Source organism: Chroicocephalus ridibundus, chromosome 1 (assembly GCF_963924245.1).
Source record: "Chroicocephalus ridibundus chromosome 1, bChrRid1.1, whole genome shotgun sequence".
NCBI lineage: Eukaryota > Metazoa > Chordata > Aves > Charadriiformes > Laridae > Chroicocephalus > Chroicocephalus ridibundus.
In genome coordinates, this window is record NC_086284.1 from 191674519 (window position 1) to 191694464 (window position 19946).

General features: G+C 37.7%; 1 protein-coding gene across 11 annotated transcripts in view; it reads left to right on the plus strand.

The window, feature by feature from the left end:
* FOXP2 (forkhead box P2) overlaps positions 1 to 19946 on the plus strand; it is a 433923-nt gene that overhangs the window by 64639 nt on the left and 349338 nt on the right. For all 11 annotated transcript variants that reach the window (XM_063323215.1, XM_063323216.1, XM_063323200.1 and 8 more), the window contains exon 2: positions 4263 to 4409. The gene's annotated coding sequence lies outside the window, so the exon portion shown is untranslated. The remainder of the gene's footprint in view (positions 1 to 4262; positions 4410 to 19946) is intronic.

Here is a 19946-nt window from a genome sequence, read left to right on the forward strand (position 1 = left end):
GATTTATATAAACATATAGGGAATATTATCGGTTCTTATAATGGCACCAATGCATGGGCTCTAGTAGTAGAGGCATTTTACCTGTAGATAGATCATTTGTCCTGCATTTCTCTTTTTAATGTGTGAAAGAAGGGAAATAGTGCCAACTCTGATGTTTTCTGAAGTATTGTGTTTTGATCACAGCATAATAATCATCTTTAAATTGTAGTCAAGCCAAACAGCTTCGTTCAGTTTAATGGCACAACATTTAGGGAAGTTTCCAGTATAACACCTTCACTTCTTTTATTATTTGTGTCGTGCCTGATCTCTTGTTTACTCATTATGTTGTTTCGAGGTTAGGACCATGGTACCAGAGATCAGCTGGAAGGGACCTTTGCACAGTTATATTTGTGTCTTTTGTTGCTATATTTTAATACATCTTTCTTAACGGAGGTTCCAGCGTTTATTAGCAAAGCAGTGATTGTTTTCGTGAGTTTACTTTTTTGTGAGATAAGATTTCTTGGTAAAGGCTTTTAGATAAACACTACACTAAAGACACATGATTGTAAAGGCTGACTATACAATTACATACTAGAGTAAATATTATTCAGTCTTAAACGAAAATGCCAATCCTTGATTGTTGATATGCTATGATTCAGCCCAGGTCTTGCACTAGTCTTTTACTTAGTTTCACCCAATAGACTATAGATGTTGAAAGCAAAATTAATAGGATGCTTACAAACAAAACCAGAATTTTCTAGCATATTTAGTCAGGGACCTGAGCCATTGGATTTTTTGTAAATAAGGTATATAATCCCAAAACAATTGAGAACCTCGCTTGTGTAGTCAGTCCTCAAATACTTTTTCTCTAATGCACTTTTCTGTAACATAATCTAAAAATACGTGGCAGTCATGGGATAAAGTATTTTACCAATGCTTATTTGGGATGGCTTTGTAACACAGCTGTGGCTTTATGAATTGCCAAAAAAGTCCCATAACAGTAATGCTAATAAGATCACATTACCGTGTGTAGCTTTTACTTTGTGTCTTAGGTAATTTATGGAAATGGTGTGAGCTTGCACACAAGTGTAGCTTTTAATATCCCAAATAAATATATGTGTACGCTGGAATATGTTCGTCGCTTTAATCCTGTAGGTTACTTGTATCAATGTGCTGTTTCAAAAATCAAAAACATAAGCTAAGAGATTCTTCATGCAAAAATTTCTTCATATATCTTTGATATAAGTGGATTTCCACCAGGAAGGAATATAGGTGAATTAGGGAATATACAGAATAAATTTTTAAAGCAAGCATGAATGCTCGTTTAACCTTCAGATGGGATTATATAACAAGTGATTGAAAAGAAAGCATTCTTAGTCTACACACTTTTTTGGGTAACTGTTGATTCCCAGCACTTGCAGCTGAGGGAATTGCATATCAGCTTTTCCCCCTTTACGTGCACTTGTGTGAGAGAGCAAGATCATATTCACAGGAAGAGTTTGTGAACTTTTAAATTGTAACTTGAAGCCATGTATGGAAAGAGTGAGAATCACAGCTTTTATTTGGCAGCCAGTAGGCAGATGTCTTCTAATACCTGTTCTTACGGTTTTTCTTTCCTAACACTGAAGTGGTGGTGATGGTAATTCTGAATTGTTGTTATTGCTACTGTCAAATCGTTTTTAAAGGGTTTAACCTGCAATAGTATTTTACCTGCTGTAGAGCCCACTTCTCTGAATTTTGCAGTTTTGTGAGAAGCTTGTCTTTGCTCATATACCAATTCTAAGACATTCAGTTCTTGTTTGCTACAGCTTGCTCATATTTATAGTTAGTATCACTGCGACGTGCAGGATATCAAACAGAACTTGGATTCCTTTTCAGCTGGATGGGTTATATTCCTGCCCTTAAGATTTTACATTCTAAACAGAGAAGTTGGACAAATGCTAAAAGGGAGAGGTGGCCTAAAATGTTGCTATAGGCCAGTAATACATGGGTCTTTGATCGTTAGCATGCTGTACAGTGAATTTTCTTTCATCCTCAGTGTAGCCATTTGAGCTGCAGAAGCAAACAGAACAGCAAACATCATAGCAGCCCCTTCTTTTAGCAGCCCCTTCTTTTGCAGAACGTAGAAGTGATGAGGGGGAATAGATAGAACAGCAAACATACTTTGATCTGATATATTAAGCTGACCAAAAAAAGTATCAGTAATTCAAATTCCTCACTGTAGGGTCTAAAAAGAACGTTAATAAATAGGTGTGTGCGTAGAGGTAGTGGAAACTTTCTGATTTTGGGGTGAAATGTTAGGGTATGAATTCGTGCATTTTGGAAAAGGAACTTTGGTTGCATACTGGTGTCGGAACAAAGTTATTTTTGTCCTGTTATGTTTTTTTTGTGCTAGTACAGGCTGCTTCTTCGTATAATGTGCCAATGCATAAGTCTCCATATAGGGATACTCAGTTCACAGACACAAAGATCTGTATCTAGCAAGACAGCAGAAAGGACTTGTTATATTCCTTTGGTACACCTGGTAGGTGTGGATAGAATTAATTAACATAGTTTTTGCTAAAAACTGACATGCCAGTCCATGAGAGCAAAAAGTGTTTGTGGCAGTCATTCACTTTCTGCTGGTTCAGAAGGCTTCCCTGGAGGAATTTTAATTGATCTGCACTTACCCAAAATAAATCAGAAACACTGCTGTATCCTAGAGATTAAAGCAAAAGAGGAGATATTGGAATACAGAGTACATGATTTTAAGGTTTGCTTTGAGATGAAACCTGGGACACGGAGATGCTAACCTGCATTTATATAAGTGTTTCACTAAGGGGGAACACATCGATGAAGTTACAGACTCAAACACATGAGACCAGCAAACAACTTGAGAAGCAGAACCTTGCTTTGTAGCCCTCTGCCCTGGCTGCTTTGGGACTGTGGACCAGGGAGAGGAAGGCTAAAGCTGCTTTACAGTAAGACTTTGCTTTTTTGTGTGTGTGTGGTGATGCTATTTTGGAAAAGTCAATCAAATTTATTAAGCATGTAGTAAAATACAGAGTTCACTTTGCAGTTCAAAAGGATCTAGCTTATACTTCAACTGCAAGTAAGACTGGACTCCCTGTGTACCTAATGCGGTAATTCTGGTTCTTTCGTGGTGAATATCAGTGTAAAATGCATATAAGAATTTGTTGAATTAACACTAGCATAAATGAATACGCAAGGAGACAAGACTGGTCAGCCTGGTTCAGACCACTGGCTCACCTCAGCCATTCTCTGTCTCCAGTGAATGCTTTCTTCTAAGGGTGCCTCCACCTTTTGACTCATGAAAACTTCTTGCATCAGCAGCATCCTTGGGAAGTCCACAGTTCTGTTACCCATTCTGTGGAGAAGAAACTCATGCTTTTTGCTTTGAACTTGACTTTCACTAGGCAGTTCCTGTGTTCAAGGGATAGAGAACACATGATGTCTGTGCTTCAGGCTTTTGTAGTCTGCTGTCATGTCCCCCCTCAAGTTGTCTCCTTTCCAGTTGGGATAGTTGGGGTGTACTGAATTGTTCCTCACATGAAAACCATTCCAAATCTTTGATCATGTATGTTTTCTTCTCTGAACCTTTGCTAATTAGTTCTGTTGTGTTGAGTTCTGTGCTGGACACCAGAGCGGAGCACACTTTTCAAGATGGGGATTAATATAGTGGCAAATGATGTGTTATGTTTTGTTCTTTATTCCTTTCCCACTAATTTTTAACATTCAATTTATGGTTTTGATTCTGGTGGTCTGATGGAGCTATCCATTGTAAACGCCGGGTCTCACTTTCTGAGCGTAAGATGTACTACAATAGAAAGCTGTTCTGTTTAACAAAAGGTTCAGATTAGAATATTTATCGATAACCAAGACTGTTTCCAGTGAACTTGTGTTCAGCAAATTGTGATTGCCTGCTTGAACCCTGCCAAAAGTACTCAAAATGTCTTGGTGGTGCACTGTAAATCATCAATAATAGGAAATGATCTTTTAATTTGTACACTTGGACTTTTTAAAGTAATATAATCTTGTTATGAATCTCAGGAGTGGAGTAGGTGACTACTTTAGGAGCAGAGACTACTTTAGATGTTTCATACAAAGAAAGAAAGATGTAAAATGTGTGGGATTTCTTCCAAGGTATGCAATACATGTGCATAAGAATGTGGCCCAGTAAATATACTGAAGTGTGTTTTTTAAAGAGGTGATTGTAATACTTTGCTATAAAACATGATATGGATGCTTGCACTTACTGTATTCCTTTCCCTTCTTACCCTTAGATAATTTCAAGTGAAAGTGAAGGACCTTTTGTCCTTACCTGCCATAAAGGTGACAGCCACTTCTGGAAGGAGGACCAGATTGAGCACAAAGGAAAAGACCGTCCCTTCCGACAGCACGGCAAGGTGACTAAGTGACTCCGAAGAAATGTAAGTGATTTATAACCAAACTGTGGATTTATATGCTCTGTGGGAGGAATCTGTACCATGTCACTGAAATGTATTGCTTATAGATGTAAAATATGGTTTAGGAAGAAATCTGTGGAGCATCCAGAAAATACATACTCCTCCTATGTTTGTGTGATGGTAAGCTATACTAAAATTCTTATTTTCCAAATGGCAATTGTTAATGGAAATGAAGTGGTGTAAGAGCCACAAACCTGATTTTCTACCATTTTCTGTTCATCTAGATCTGAGTTAATTTACATACGTAGAAACTAAGCAGCTAAATCTCAGTTAGTCATCTTAGATTCTGCTTACCCTCAGGAGAGAAGCAGACATCTCCAAAGGCCGATCCAGCTCATCCTAAAAGTAATGCCTAGGGAATTCAGTATTACTCCTTGAGTAGCTTGTATCTCTCCGTTGACGGCTTAGCTTTAGCCTAAGTGTTCGATGAGCGCTTGAACCTGGCACGTCTGCGTAAGAAGCAGTGCCAGCTTTTTTTCCCCTCCCCATATTGTCGTCCTCCCTCAGCGTGTGTAGCTGTTCATAAATTTGGAGAATGGATCTGGCTCAAAATAACTAATTATTTATACAGTTTTGTTTTCAGCTGGGTTTATCGCAGCCTTCTCCCATATGGCTGTCCAAGGGCCGTGACTGGTACAAAGGGTGGGAATTAGCAGCCAAAAGTGTGGGGGAGTGCATGATAGCTTCTTTTGGCAGCTCTGCTAATCTCTGCAGCCTAAATTGCTTGGTGAGCTACAGCCTCAGACCTTGTAGATATTTTCAGTGCTCCACCATGTATAATAGTGGAAAAACCTGAGTGAGGCACCCTTACTTATTATCTAATGGGGTACTACTGTTTTGTTGTGCAGTTCACACCGATGTGGTGCAGTGTCTTTTATGTCCTTTGTAAATTAAAATTCAAATCTCCAAAACCAGGAAATGGTCAGAAATGGCTAGCAAGTAAGCAGGTGTCTTATAGTAACTTATACTGTAGGCATGATACTGTATAATTCATGTACACATACATAATTTCTGAATCTTCAAAATGCTAGCCTGATTTTGTATAGCACCAAGCACGACGTGTGGGTTGGGTGCTATCGAATGATTAGTGGTTGGACTAATTTAAGCACAAGATCCTTGCCTCTCATGAACAGCAAAATACTGAGTAACATTTCATTCTCACATTAAATACCTGATGGGAGGATGTAAAGAAGATAGAGCCAGACTTTTCTCACTGGGGTCCAGTGACAGGATGAGAGGCATCAGGTACAAACTGTATACACAAAATTCCATTTAAACATAATGTAAAAAACTCCCTTACCTTGAGGATGGTCAAACACTGGAGCAGATTGCCTGGAGAGCCTGTAGACTCTTCATTCATGGAGATACTCAAAACCCAAGGGGTCACGGTGACAAGCAGCCTGCTGGATCTGACCCTGCCTGAGCAGGGGTCTAGACTAGACGATCTCCTGAGGTCCCTTCCAACCTCAACTATTCTATGATTCTGGGAATATTTGTAGTCAAGCAAAATCAGACAAGATTCTGCTATTTTATTTTGTGATATTTAAAATTTTCTCTTTTTTTTCCCTATTTTGATGTATTTAGCTATTTGGTTTAGCCTTTTACTTAAGTTTTGGCTAAAGATGAGGAATGGCAGAAGTTGCGAGCTTTCTAAAATGTGTTAAATTGTATTTAAAGACTTGTGAATATAACTTCAAAAATCACATTGAAGTCTGTGAAAATATTTTTTAGCTATGAATTAGCATCATAGTTCGTGTGATGTGGACAGTCACATGATGGGGATTTTAGGCATTTAAAATTAGTATCTTTTTCACTTGATCCATGGAAAGGAAGACATATTTTTAGTATAATTTTGTGTTTGAAAAAATAAAAAAAGGCAAGACTAGGGACAAAGCCTTGGAGGAGAGATCCATTAATCCACAATAGAAATAGCTGTCTTCCTGGAGTCTTGTCAGAGGTCAATGAGACCTATAAAGCAGCCTAACAATTTCATTATAAGCTCTGTTTTCAGGTACTTGCAAATGGCCATTCTGGGACAGTCCATAATTCAAGTGGATGCCAATGTAAACATGTAAAAACTGGGCAAATGTATGGCGTTACTTCACAATGTAGTCTTCCATCTTCTACAAATGTGTGATTCAGGGGCTTACTTGTGTTTTGAAATATTTAGGAAAAGGGAACTCTCTCTTCAAATGTCAGTTTTCTTGCATTTCAACTTTGATTAGTTTGCCAGACATTTTCTGTCCGCAGTTTTGCTATAGGCTGAATGTCTTTGCAAAAGCTTCTGTGAGATGGGTGTATCATTTCTGAAAATGAAATAAAAAAAGTTCTAAAAAGGGTCTAGGAACTCTTTGCTTTGCTTTTGAACAAGGACTTGAAATTTGAGAGTGAGGCTTTAATGGGTTATAAGATGTGCCTTTTGCCATGCTTCTGAATGTCTATCGTTATTGCACCGAATTAAAAGCTTTTGAAAATTGCTGCTTACTCATAATTAGAAGAGGCGTATTACTTTGTCAGCATATTCTCAAAATATTCTCTGTATATTCTTAAGCTCCTAGAGATGATTGAGTCTGTCCTGGCTTGGAGATCAAACACTGTATGACATTTCAAATGTACAGATCCCCTGTTATTTTCACAAAAGGGTCTTGTTTTTTTGAATTTTTCTGGGACAGTGTATTTTGATTTTTATGCTTGTTAAGAATTCTGTTTTTCTGCATCTTACGCTTACTTTTCCCATGTACTCTTTGAGAAGGATGTCAAGAGTGGGATTAATTTCCCCTAATATTAGCCATCTAAAAACATAGGTAGTGTAAATCTGAGCCGGTGACTATAGACTTCTTGAGCCAGTGAAGAGAGATGGAGGCTTCCAGGGGAGGATTCCCATAGCGTCTTTTCATGCCTGTCTTAAGTTGAGATGATTCATCCTTTGGAGATGCCTGTTTCTTGTCACTGACAATAAAAGAAGCCTAAAGTGACCAGCACAAATTTAGACATCTAACTTTTCTATTAAATGTTAAGGCAGATAAATTCCATCTCATGTGACATAATGTGAGACTTAGGAGGCAGGAATGTTACCACTGACATTGACAAAAACGTCCTGCTTCCACATGAGTAAACAAAATTCTTTTTTAAATTATTTCTTTGTGGTTATGGTCATACATACAAGCTTATTAAAAGGACATTTTCCATATTGCTTAGACATTGTATGTAACCATTAAAAAAATGCTCTTCAAATGCCATTTTAATATTAACAATGAAATATCAATAGATTTTGCGTTTTTTCTTATATTTTGTCTTGAGGTTGAGAAACGCTAATGTTTAACTCTATGTCGTTACTTAATTTCTGGTAAGATAGTAACAGTGATTTATCATGAGATTCTAGCATTGTTGCTTTAGGATAGCTTGCAACAAAAGACTGAAAGAAAAAGTCTGATGATAACATAACGGATGAAAATGTGCTTTTAGCTAATTTTTAAAAGCAAGTAATTAGGTGACTTTCCAATTTGAAAAAGATTGCTCTGCTATCAAGTAGTATTGATAATGTGTTCTATTAAAGGAGATTGTGATGAAATGCTGTTTTCCATTTGTATTGAAGTACTGTAGATTTTTTAGTAATTTAAACTACTGTCTATATTTGAGTAACGGCAACCACATCACCTAACATAGGATGGTAACATACCACCTTCCTCAGTCCAGTATTCATGAATCAAAGCTGTATGTGGGGAGCACTTTCTTGCTGTGGGATAGTAGAACGGGTCTAAAAGGTATTAGAAGGAATGTACACGTTCCTGTTTCCTTTCTAGTTAAAATATAGCCATATGACAAAGAATTTTAGTGTAACTTATTAGATGTCTTTTTGCGGCTAATGGCCATGTATTTGAATGATTACCTTGGTTGACTAGACTTACCTGAATTATTTCGTACATGTTTTTAACATCGCTGTTATGAAACTGTGGACAAGAGTAAAATATGCTTCAAAGATGGACTCAGTATGATACATGTCCTGTTGTAGGAGAAACACACGTGATCCCTTATTGTAAGCAGTATTTCTGGATGTCCACTTACGGCGGATTGATTGACCTCATTGGGGTGTATCAAATTTTTCTTTCAGTTTTAATTTTGTTTTGAATATTACTTTTTCTATCTGGGATGTTTCTTTCGGATTTTTTCCATCTTTTCATTGTTATTTAAAATGTGGTACATTTAGTTAAGCATTGTGTAGTAGCAGAGTCCACGTGTCATAGTGTAAAACTACAGAGAATACCTGAGTCGTGGAATCTGCATTCAGCCTGAGGGAGGGGTCTATTTTTTTTAAAGAATACTCACAAATTGACCTAGAGAAAGTGCTCAGATAAGGGAAGCAGTCTCATGTTAATAATTTTGAGGTATTTTATGTATATATTTTTTTATTTGTAGTTTTATATATAAATATATATTTGCATGAAATAGCATTCAGCAGTGTTTATATCTCAGTATCAGTAAACCATGTGCTGTAAACATGAACAAAATATTTTCCTTGGAAGCACTGTCATATCAGTACGTGCTGGCCAAGATTCTCACTGGTATATACGCAGAACTTCACTGAAGCTGACAAGCTGGCTTTTTATATAGTTGATACAAGTTTTATAGGCTTGATTTTTTTTTTCACGATTGTCTGGCTTTATTTGAGTTGGATTTGTAATATTCCTATGCTTCTGCTACTTTAAGAATGTTTAGCTTTGAATGGCATTTTATGCATTATCACAAAAATCCACCGAAAAGACCCTAGTTCTGAGAAAATGAAAAGGGCAGTTCAGCCAAGGTGCCACTAAACTAAGGATGTTTGAGTAGTGAAGAACTGTGTGTGTTTGTATTGAAGTATAAATTTTATTTTATGATTGACATTTTGTCCCGACCATGTTCAGGGTTCAAACTGAGTAGATCCAGCAGACTGAGAATAACTGGGTCCAGTGAATGAATCTGAGTATAGAAACCTCAGGAGTATCTGTTAAAGAAATTCAGTAATGATTGCATCAAAATCAACAGAGCAAATGTTGTCCCCAGCACAGGCATCTAAATCAGCAGGGTTTTTTTAAAATCAAAAAATTCCACATGGGGTCAGTCCCATTCCTTGGAGATAGCAAATCAAGTTCCCATCACACTGTTGATCTGACTCAAAATTTAAAAGCAATTTGAAGTTTCAAATAGGGAAAAAGGGAAAGGTGATTTGATCGTTGGAGGCATTTTTAGAAAGTATGAATATATATTGATAGTTTTTCTGAAACTACCTATGTGCTTGTCTCAAGTCGCAAAGCAGGCAAGAGAGGAAGGAAAACCTTTTTACCAGCATGTCTTCATTTCTTCAGCCTATATAAGCGCTCCTGTCTCCAGTGGATTTTGCATGTTTAGATTCCTGTATTACTTGGTTGAGAGCATTCATTGGACCTTACACCCATTCTGACTGTCAATTTTCTTCATTTTCTACTTTGTGAGAGATGGAGCCGTATTAATTTGATTTGAGGTATCTTTCCTGTGGTATAAGGGAGTGAAAGATGGGCGATAGACTAAATAAAGATGCCAGCTAAGCAGATGCCTTTCCCTGAAATGACAATTTTATAGACTCTGGTGCCCTCCTGTATGCAGTTACGGTTCCCTGGCGTTGAGCTGTTCAGGAATTGGAAAAGGTATGAAACGTGCATTTGTAATGGGACACAATATTCTTCATATAAGATCAGTAAATGTTTTTATAGGATTACTGTCTGTTGGTAAACAGCTGCAGTGTTATGCTTCAGAGGTAGGAGCATTTGAATGGTAATGAAGGGATGCTTGTATACAGTTAACAAAGCATGGTGGGATCCTTTGGGGTGTAAGTCATGACATATATAATAATAGTAATAATACACTGCATTTCATCTGAGGATTTCAAAGAAATTTATAGAAAACATTAATGAATTAAGTATCACCCTAACCCTCTGTGGAGTACTGCTAAAAATCATTAGGTGGACTGAATGCAGAAATACCGTATTATTTTTGCCGTATGTTGGTTACCATTCCCTTGCTGCACACAGATCATTCAGGAAGCTTCAGTCACATGCATGCAGATCAGTATTTTCAACACGGAGATGTTAAGGCATAGAGAAATGGATTGACTTGGTACAGGCAAACAGTAACTCCAGCATACGCATCCCAACCCCAAAATCATGCAGAATTGTCTGGCTGCTTGCAGTGGGAGTTGGCTCGGGCTGCTGGGTCTCTTCAGATTCTGCCATTGAGATACGTGCATCCCCTGAGCCGTGTGGGGATCGTGGCCAGACGTTGACCGTGCTCCGTGATGTAGATGATGTTTTTGACTGCTTCCCATGAAAAGAGTTCTCTTCAGATACCTGGAATGAATACTGCCGTCGCTTGCTATTGTGCAGTTTGAAGTGCTGTGTAATATTACAGAAGGTAACACTGTGCAAACACAGTGCAGTTGGAACCTGGCCATTTAGAGTAACAATTTCTTGAGTTCTGAGATGCTGATATACGTATATGTCAGAAAACCAGCATATTTATATGTGTTAAAACCATCGGTATGAGATACATTAAACACAAACAGCTTTTCAAGGGCAAGACAGTAGTTGCACAAACACTGTAGTTGCAAAGTATAAGAGCAGAAACCATCTGTTGTATAGTGTATTTTGATGAAAACATCCATGATGGAAACCAAAGCTAATTAAACAGTTGCTCCACAATGTAATTTAGCACTTTTTAAGTAATCTTATTTAGAAAATTGGTTTGGAGAGACAACTGTAAAAGACACTTTGGGTTTTGCCCCATCAGCACTGCTGCCTATTTAAGGCCTTTTTTTCTACATCATTGCTAAGGACCCCTCACTCGCCTCTTGTCCCTTTTGTTGAAGGAGATATCAATAGTATCTTGAAAGTATTCTTCAATATTTTTGCTATTCTAGACCTCATATTCTGTGGTAGTGAAATACAAAATTGCTTCTCTCCTTTATCTGTGGCAACAAATGAAAACATGTAGGTTCTCAACTGACACAATTTTGGCTAAAATCATATTTTTAAATAGAAACCAAGTAAGGGTTATGCTAATAGAACCTCATTTGTAATTTAAACTGCAGCTGTTAACATTCAATAATGGAGCCATACATCAAGGAGTTTTTTGCAAAAACAGAAAAATACTAGTTCTTCATCCTTAGATCTGCAAATCCAGACTGATGGGATTTCAGCCCTTCATCTTTTAGTGACAGGCAGCAGCATCAGTGGAATAAAACTAAAATGTGATCCCCTTTCTCTCCACCTCCTTCCCCTAATTTTACTCTGACAGAGAAAGAAACACAGTTTTAGCTGGTATCTTTGCTCAGGGGAAAAAATGGTCTGTCATCAGGTCTTTTAGGGAGAAAGAGCTCTTCAGTGGAGCAGTTAAATGGTATTTTGATTCTCAGGGTGCATCTTATACCTGTATTTTTGAAAGATGTGATAAATGATTTCTGAGACAGTTATTGAGAGCAGAATCGAGGTCATCAGCCTTCCCCCAAGAGGTCATTATGTCTCAGTTCTTGTTTCCGATGAAAATGTTGAACATGGGGGAGATGGGCTCCAGATGAACTACCTGAAACTGTGCAGTCTCGTGTGAGCAATCCCCAGCCATATGTTAGTAAAAGATGTACTTCCTATTTTTTCAACTGCAAAAATCAGTGACTCTGATCAAATTTTTCTAGATGAATTTTAATTGATTTTGCAATAATGTAGTGCATGCATGTTGAAGTTTATCATTCTAAATCCCCTAACATGCATACATTACTGTAAAGTCCTCTAAAATTCATGATGAAATAGAAGCCTTCGGGTATTCTGAAGTTGAGACCTCCTGTGTCTTTGGAGAAATTTGGTTTGAAGCCCTACAGCTAAATTCCAAGGCTCTCCGTTGTCTGCAAGTGAGTTGCTCCTGTACTGGAGTTGGCTTATGAAGCTGAGTCCCTGCACATGGCTGGAAATACTCAGTTGTCTAAAGAGATAAAAGATACAGATCTGCCACAGCAAAAGAAATCTTTACAAACTGCCATACAAAACAAAAATAACATGGTCTTATACCTGGAACAGAAAATGGTTATCATCTTAGTATTAATAGGCTTTGGTAGGATCTCCGTTGGTATTTTAGTTCAAATCAGGACTGCACTTCAGAAGTATCAGGATAAACTACCTTCCCTTTGAACATTCCTGATGATGAAGCTAAACAAGGGCTCCCAAAATGCACCAAAAGTATGCAGAAGTACAAAATAAAATGTCCTGAAGCACATGTTTCATGGGTGGAAAGTACTTGGCTCCAGCCGTTCTGCTGTACAAGGCCATTCTTGTTGGGCTCCGCTGTTTCCCGATGTAGTTTTCTTAGTTAAATAAGACCATAGGGTTCCTTGTCATAAAAAAGTCTGCAAAAAGACCCCCCTTTCTTATCTGAGTAATGTAATATTTCCACTTTTTGCTTAGATACTGGATTAGAGTCTGTAACTGTAGAGGTCTCTTCTGTAATTAAAATGTTTTCAAACATTCACATGTACTTACATGATCAGTGGGCTATTTTTATTTTGTATGTTTAAAACTGTACTGAAACAGGAGTTACTTTTATCTGGTCTATTTCCATTAAAACTGTCGTTTAAAGGGTGATGTTTTGAATTTTTGATCTTAGCTTCTCTATTCACATTTCTAAGGGAAACTTTGAACAGATATCTTAAAGAGGAGAACTAGATGACCTGTGGAGGGCTGTCCTTTTCAACTCCCTTTTCTAAGCTTATATGATAAATGAAGGAATAGTGAAGTTGTTGCTTGTTTATCAATAGTTAGAGAAAAAAATGGAAGCTAATACTGAAAGCCAATAGTTGAGTATCGTTTCGTCGTAACCTTCTATCATCTTCTGTATTGTAATAAATTGTGGGGGCTGTGTATATGTATATGTATACATACACGCATGCAGACACACACACATATGTGTATACTATGCTGAATTTACTATGGCATGTAGTAAAGAGTATTGCTGATAGCAGCAATATTGATGAGGTGGTTCATTGCACAGGGCATTGGTTGTAGTACTTACTACTCTCATTGCTGGGAAGACGACACGTTTAGTCGGCTTTTCTGAACAGAGTCTCACTGCTTTGTGCCCAGGTTTCTAATCTTGTGGACATTTCTGGTGTTTTTCTATCCTAGTCAGTGTTTATAAATGAGGTTGCTCTATGGTGGTATCTGTAGTTCTTTGTTGGACACTTAACCATGGTTTATGAGCTCTTAGTTATCAAAGTTTTTGCTTTTGGCCCATCAGACAATATTTCATTTCCACGACACTGCGTATGGCGCTGAGTTAATGCCTTACCTGTTCTTGTGCTCTTCGAACTGCATCAGTAGATCGTTACTTTGGTAGCATACTGTGAAACAGTAAGATGGTGATTCTGAAGTGGCAAAGGTAAAAATCCAAACACCATGTTTAGGAATTACTCAGAAGCCAACATTTGTGTCCACTGTAGCTTGCTGTTTAATAATCTAAAATTCTGCAAATTTTTTGCTTTACTTTTTAAACAGTCATACTGGCTCAAATAGTGGAAAATTTTCTACCTTTTTTGTGCTCATAGGTGAAACTGAGTGTCACAGGGTGTAAAGAAATAGGCAGTTTGTAAATATATATAAAGGAGACCAAGGAAAATGAGAAAAAGTAGAGTTGGTAGCAATTTAGGGAAAAGAATTTGAGACTACTTGAATGGCAGAAAGGCATTAGTTATGAAATGCCCATTAACTCTCGGTCGTATTAGACCAGCCACTATAGTGCAAGGTAATCAAATGTTTGAATATCAACTGATTTCATTGGTCAGAGGGTAAAGGTACAAAGAAAATAGAAAACCTGGTAAAATTGACTTTATAATGCTTTGCACAATGTCATAATTGCCCACCAGGCTCACCATAAACACAGACTCTTCAAAACTCTTAAGCCATTGCTCGATAGCTGTAGGAACACTCCCAAACATTCAGATTGTCAAGATGTTGAAACATCAATTTATGATAATTTTTTTAATGTTGAGCTGTATATTTCATGTATTTCATTCATTGATGGATACAGCACTTTTATTGACATGGCTTATAAGTCATGTAAGAATAATTTTTAAAAAATTGCAGATGCATATGTTCGTTGACTTTGCTGGTCATGCAGAAGTCTGGCGAATGCGTTTTTAAGTGTTCTCTGAAGATGGACAGCTTTACCTTTATTTGCTTCCTAAGAATGAGCAACGTGACTCTGACCTACCATTTACTACCTGCCTTGTGAATGTCAAGATCAAAAAAACCCAAGTATTTGTAATTTTTCTCAATTGTATCTATGGCACTACTGTTTCACTTAATGCTCCAATTGCTCTTGGAATGAAAAATGAAATATCCTTTATAGAGTGGAACACGGACAGTTCCCTTCCTAGGCTATAGGAAACGCTGAAAGCCTGAACCAGGAAATCCTGGAAGGAGAAGGACCTTTGCCTCTCAAGTTTGCACGTATAAGATTGCTTTACTGGGAAAGGTTTTTCTGCTCAGTTCCAGACCTGTCTGAAAGCTTATGGAGGAAGGAAACAGCATGATTTAAGTTCACCACACAGTTGTTAAAAAGATAAATCAGGCCAGAAAATGAATGGGGGGAGCAACACTGTTCTGAAGAATTAAAATCCTGAAGTAACGCGTGCTTCTGTATGTTAACAGAACACTTTTTAAATGTGGCTTGGATACTGGCTCTATTTTTAACACACACTATTGGGTTCCCACCCAGAGATCACATTTGCTGCTGTTGTTGCAGATGTCAAATTTTGTGATTTATTGATTGCTACCGTAAGTTGATGGTGAAATATTATGGACTTGGCTTGATTCGGCATTAGACATTGCTTAAAGGCATGAACAAAGTGCTGTGAGGCTGTGGTGACTATCTTGTGTTTCTGTTACTTCTCTTCCTGTGACGCTGAATGCTGGCCAGGTTTAGCACCAAGGGAATCCCTTCCATTATTTGCGTTGACTTTTCCCGATGTGGCAGGGTGCACTAGGTCTTTTCCATGCATGTGTTCCATCAAATGAAAAGTATTGTGTCAAGGGAAGCATATGAATAGTACTTAAATAGCAACCTGCTTTGTGGACAAAACCAGGCAGAATTATGGTTGAAGAAACAAAAATATTTCTAAAAATTAGACCCTGAATGTTGGTTTAAAGGTTGTGTCCTTTGGAAGGATTTGAAGCAGTTTAGGTGCTTATGTTGCTCTAGGGACTTTGAGTACGGTGAGGTTTAAAGGAAGGCTAAGTATTCCAGGAAGTTTAAGAGCTTATGGCATCGTAAATATTTAAGATGATTTAAAAGGTTATGTCCTCTTTAGTATTTGAGTTGGATTAAGTGCTTATATTGCCTTAAGGACTTTTCCCTTTTTTTTCCCTAAAAGGAACCTTGGAAATTAAATGCAAAAAAACCCCTATAGATGCAATGTTTGGGCTGCATTTGAGAAATGCAAAATTCTAGATATCAAGGTAGCAGTAACTTGACCACAATGTGTATGCATCAAAGATGGACAGAACAATGGAGGGTGCCTAGGAAATAGCTGGATATGAAATCCAGAAGCAGTAGTTTTTAGTACCTTGACAGGCAATGGCTTGGCAAATGGTTCTTTTCTTCTCCTGAACATTCTGTATGATCTGATAAAGAAGATCAAATAGATGATTAAGATAGAATGAAATTGTGGAAACGCAAGGAAACAATTTCATCTTAGAAGGTAAAGACCATCAATATACAAGAAAAAAGGAAGCTGTTTAGTTTCGTTTTGTAGTTCTGCCGATATTTTACCTCAAATAATAAGGAATGTTGGACTAGATGATCTCCAGAGGTCCCTTCCAACCCTATGGTTCTATGATTCTATGATTTAGGTCTCAAGAGCTTATCTTTTCTAAATTAAATCATTTTATGTATTTATTCTTGTCTTCTGAGATGCCTTGCCTAAATTCTTTACTAAAGTGTATTTACATAACATATTTTTGGGAAGTTTCTATACTTCTGTAATTGTAGGTATATTCCTAAAAAGTGTGTTTTCTGTTTATTTTATTAACAACACACATACACTTCTCAGTGCATAAAAAGCTAATTGCCACTATTCATTCGGTGTATTCTGTGCTGCCTCAAATAAATAGGCATCAGTTCATCAGTCCAAACTCAAATTTTTCTCATGGGCCTCTAATACAGCATGGATGTTGTTTGGTTGATATAGCACAGTTATGGTAGTTGTATCTATACTGCTGTTGCAGGCTGCTCTTGCACAGCACTGACAGCCATCTGGGCAGTGTCCGGTGGTCCCATGAAGAAGACATGAAATTATCTCTGGCATGGTCCTGTGGCATGGATACTGCTTTCTGGCAAGGGAGAACGTTAGCAGAGCGGCCCTGCTCTTCCATGGTGGCATACCTGCCAAAATGGGTGCGCAACATGAGGTGCTTGAGTTGACATGCGCTTTCATAGCAGCTCCTCACTGATCATGCTGCCTAGACAAAAAATCAGCTTGCCAGGTGAGGTAGAAGAGTGGCATCTACAGGAACAAGAGCTGAGGGTGAGGGTAACCTGAAGCCTTCAAGACTGGGCAGGCAATGTACAGCACATATTCATCAGCGTAGGTGGAAAGAGTAGACAGCCACATGCCCACCACCAAAAGTTCACTGATAATATCCCAGCAAGCTGAAATATGCTGTCAGTTATGCCACTAGCATTCTAATACTGGTGGTAGTGCTGCTTCACTCTGTCTCAGCAGTTATCACCAAGAATCACCAAGAGTTGGTAGTACAATGCGTTCAAAGGGTGACATGGTCAGAACTGAGTATCTAACATTTTCCAGGTTATGTCTTTCTCCCTCTGTTATGTATCAGTTAATACAGAGTTGAGAAAAATCTGGTGGAGAAAGACAGTTAAGAAGAAAATGGGATGTACTTCAAAACATAGGTCTAAGTGCAGTGCACTGATTGAGTTATTGTTGCTGTGTGTTGATGCCATACAATCAAATGATTATGGGTTTTAAGCTGGGTTTGGTGTAGTTGTGAGTTCAGCTGCTTCAGGTTCTTAATAACTCTTCAGAATTATTAAAATGTATTTTTATGTGTGTACAAAATCAATTAAATGTAATTTCCTATTACTTTCGGTAAACCCCACGGAGGAAGGACCCCTGATGTTTTCCTGTCTTCCTCTCAAACTTAGCATCATCTGAGAATTTCAAGAGTACAGTTTCTATTACGGATGTCCATTTCACTGTCCAAGTTATGAAAGAAAATACCCAGTGCACCAGACCAGGATGGACCCCTGTTGCACCCAGTTCTTAATACCCTTCTTTTATTAGTGGTCTCTACATCAAATCTTTGAACACAATTTGTATCTGCTTTAAAGTAGTTTAATTTAGTCTTTGTTCCCTCGTCTTCTTATGAGTCATCCACTACTACTTTCCCATTCACAAAATATTTTTCTATTAAAGGAGAAATTTAATTGGCTTGACAGATTTTGCTCACGACAACACTATATTGGCAGGTATTTATTTTGCTGTTGTAAAAAAAGAAAAAAAAATCTTGTTGGTCTTGTTTTTCTCAAGAATATTGCAGGAACTGAAACTAATTGGACAAGTCTGTCATTCCTTACCTCCTTTTTTTTCACCTAAGACAGGCAGTGGATTTTTCCCTTCTCATTGTTCTGCAACTTCATCCATTTTCTAAAATTTCTGCAAAATCGCTAATGGCTGTGAGGGAATTTCAATTAATTATATTAGAGTCACTTGTACTGCAGTTAACTGTCCTACCTGTTGCGGCAGTGCAGCTGTTTGTGGCAATACAGGGTAGAAACCTTAGTCACTGGATTGATTTGAGTTAAATTTAAAAAAATTATAATTTCACTGATTTGGTTTTAAGTAGCTATAAATGACAGGTTAGCAAAATTTCAGTGCAGTCAGGCATTGAAGGCATTGGAATTCGGTTTCTTCAGCTGGCTTCATGGCCCAAGCCAACATCATGTTCTTACCTATCCCTAAGTATGAGCTTCATTAGGCTCAGCTGATCTGACATCATCTAATTTATTGGAGTGTCTCTTCCTCTGTTTTGCCTGTTCTGCTTTTGATTTTTTTTATCCCTTTTGTCACTGGTTTTACCTATCAGTTTGTACTTATCTTTTATATCAAAGACTAAGGAAAATATATCCGTCTTTGTATCTTTTGCAAGTAGCCTGATCAACTCTTTCTTGAATTTTCCTATTACTATTAAGGAATGTAAAAAAATCTTTCTTGCTGCTGATTCAATTTTTGGAAGTTATATTTTGCTTTATGGTTTTGCCCTTCTGACTTTGTCCCTGTATTGTCATGTCATGTTTTTCTCTCGTGCATACTTGTGTTCGTGGATCTGTACTCTCCTGAAGTTGCAGGTCCTTGAGTTTGTGATTTAGCCTTTGTCAACACTGACTTAGTTTGCTCTTACACCTTAAATGTTATTTCTTTATGGAACTGCCAGCTCTCTTGAACTCTTTCTTCTTCCCTTTGAGTTACCTTACAGGATCTTGGCCACCAGTTCATTTATCCAAGTCCTCTTCTGTAAACTCCATTGACTTTATTCTCCTATTCTGCCTTCTCCCTCCCTTTCTTAGAAATGTGAGTTCTCTCATGTTATGGTTACTTTCAACCAAGCTGCCCTCAATTTTCACATTTCCAATGAGTTCTCAAAGGTTGAAGTAAAATCTAAAATGTTTTTTTGCTTTGCGTGTTTCTGTACTGAAAAGGGGTTGCCAACACATTTCAGGATAGCCTGCATTCTGCTGTCTCCTTTCCTGAAAAATGACCGAGTAGTTAAGGTTCCTTGTTATTGCCAATTTCTGCTGATACTTGTTTTTACACTGCTTGGTCGCAAAAAAAAAAAAATCTCATTCCTATCATCTTTTTTTTCTGAGGAGAGGAACCACGGTATGCTATGTGGCAAAGAAAGAAGTGTGCTGGATGTACAGGCAGCCAAACGTCAGCAAAGATGTGAATTTATCTTTTTCTACTGCATTGGTAAACAGACTGAATTTCAGATTATGGTTCTTGTGGCCACATCTGAAAAAAACCCAGCCTTTTTGGAAAATTAGAGATGGTGCCAGAAACAATTATGAAAGTGATTTAAGAGCTTGAAAATTGCCTTGCAGTGAAATATTTAAGGAGATCGGTCTGTTTACCTTATCAAAAAGATGTTTGAGAAGTGACTTAATTACAGCATACCTTCACAGAGAGAAAATATCTGGTGCTCTAAAGAGCTTTTTAATCTAGTGCAGAAAAAGCATGACATGAAACAATTGTGTTAGCAAAAAAGGATTTATTCTTTAATCAGCTATAAGTGTTTGGGCTTAATAATAAGGTACTGCCTGAAATTTTATATTCTGTGATATTATAGGAAGTCGGACTTGATGATCTAACCGTCCTTTCTGACCTTACATTCTCTTTAATCCATGAATCTTCTCAACTTCGGCCGTTCT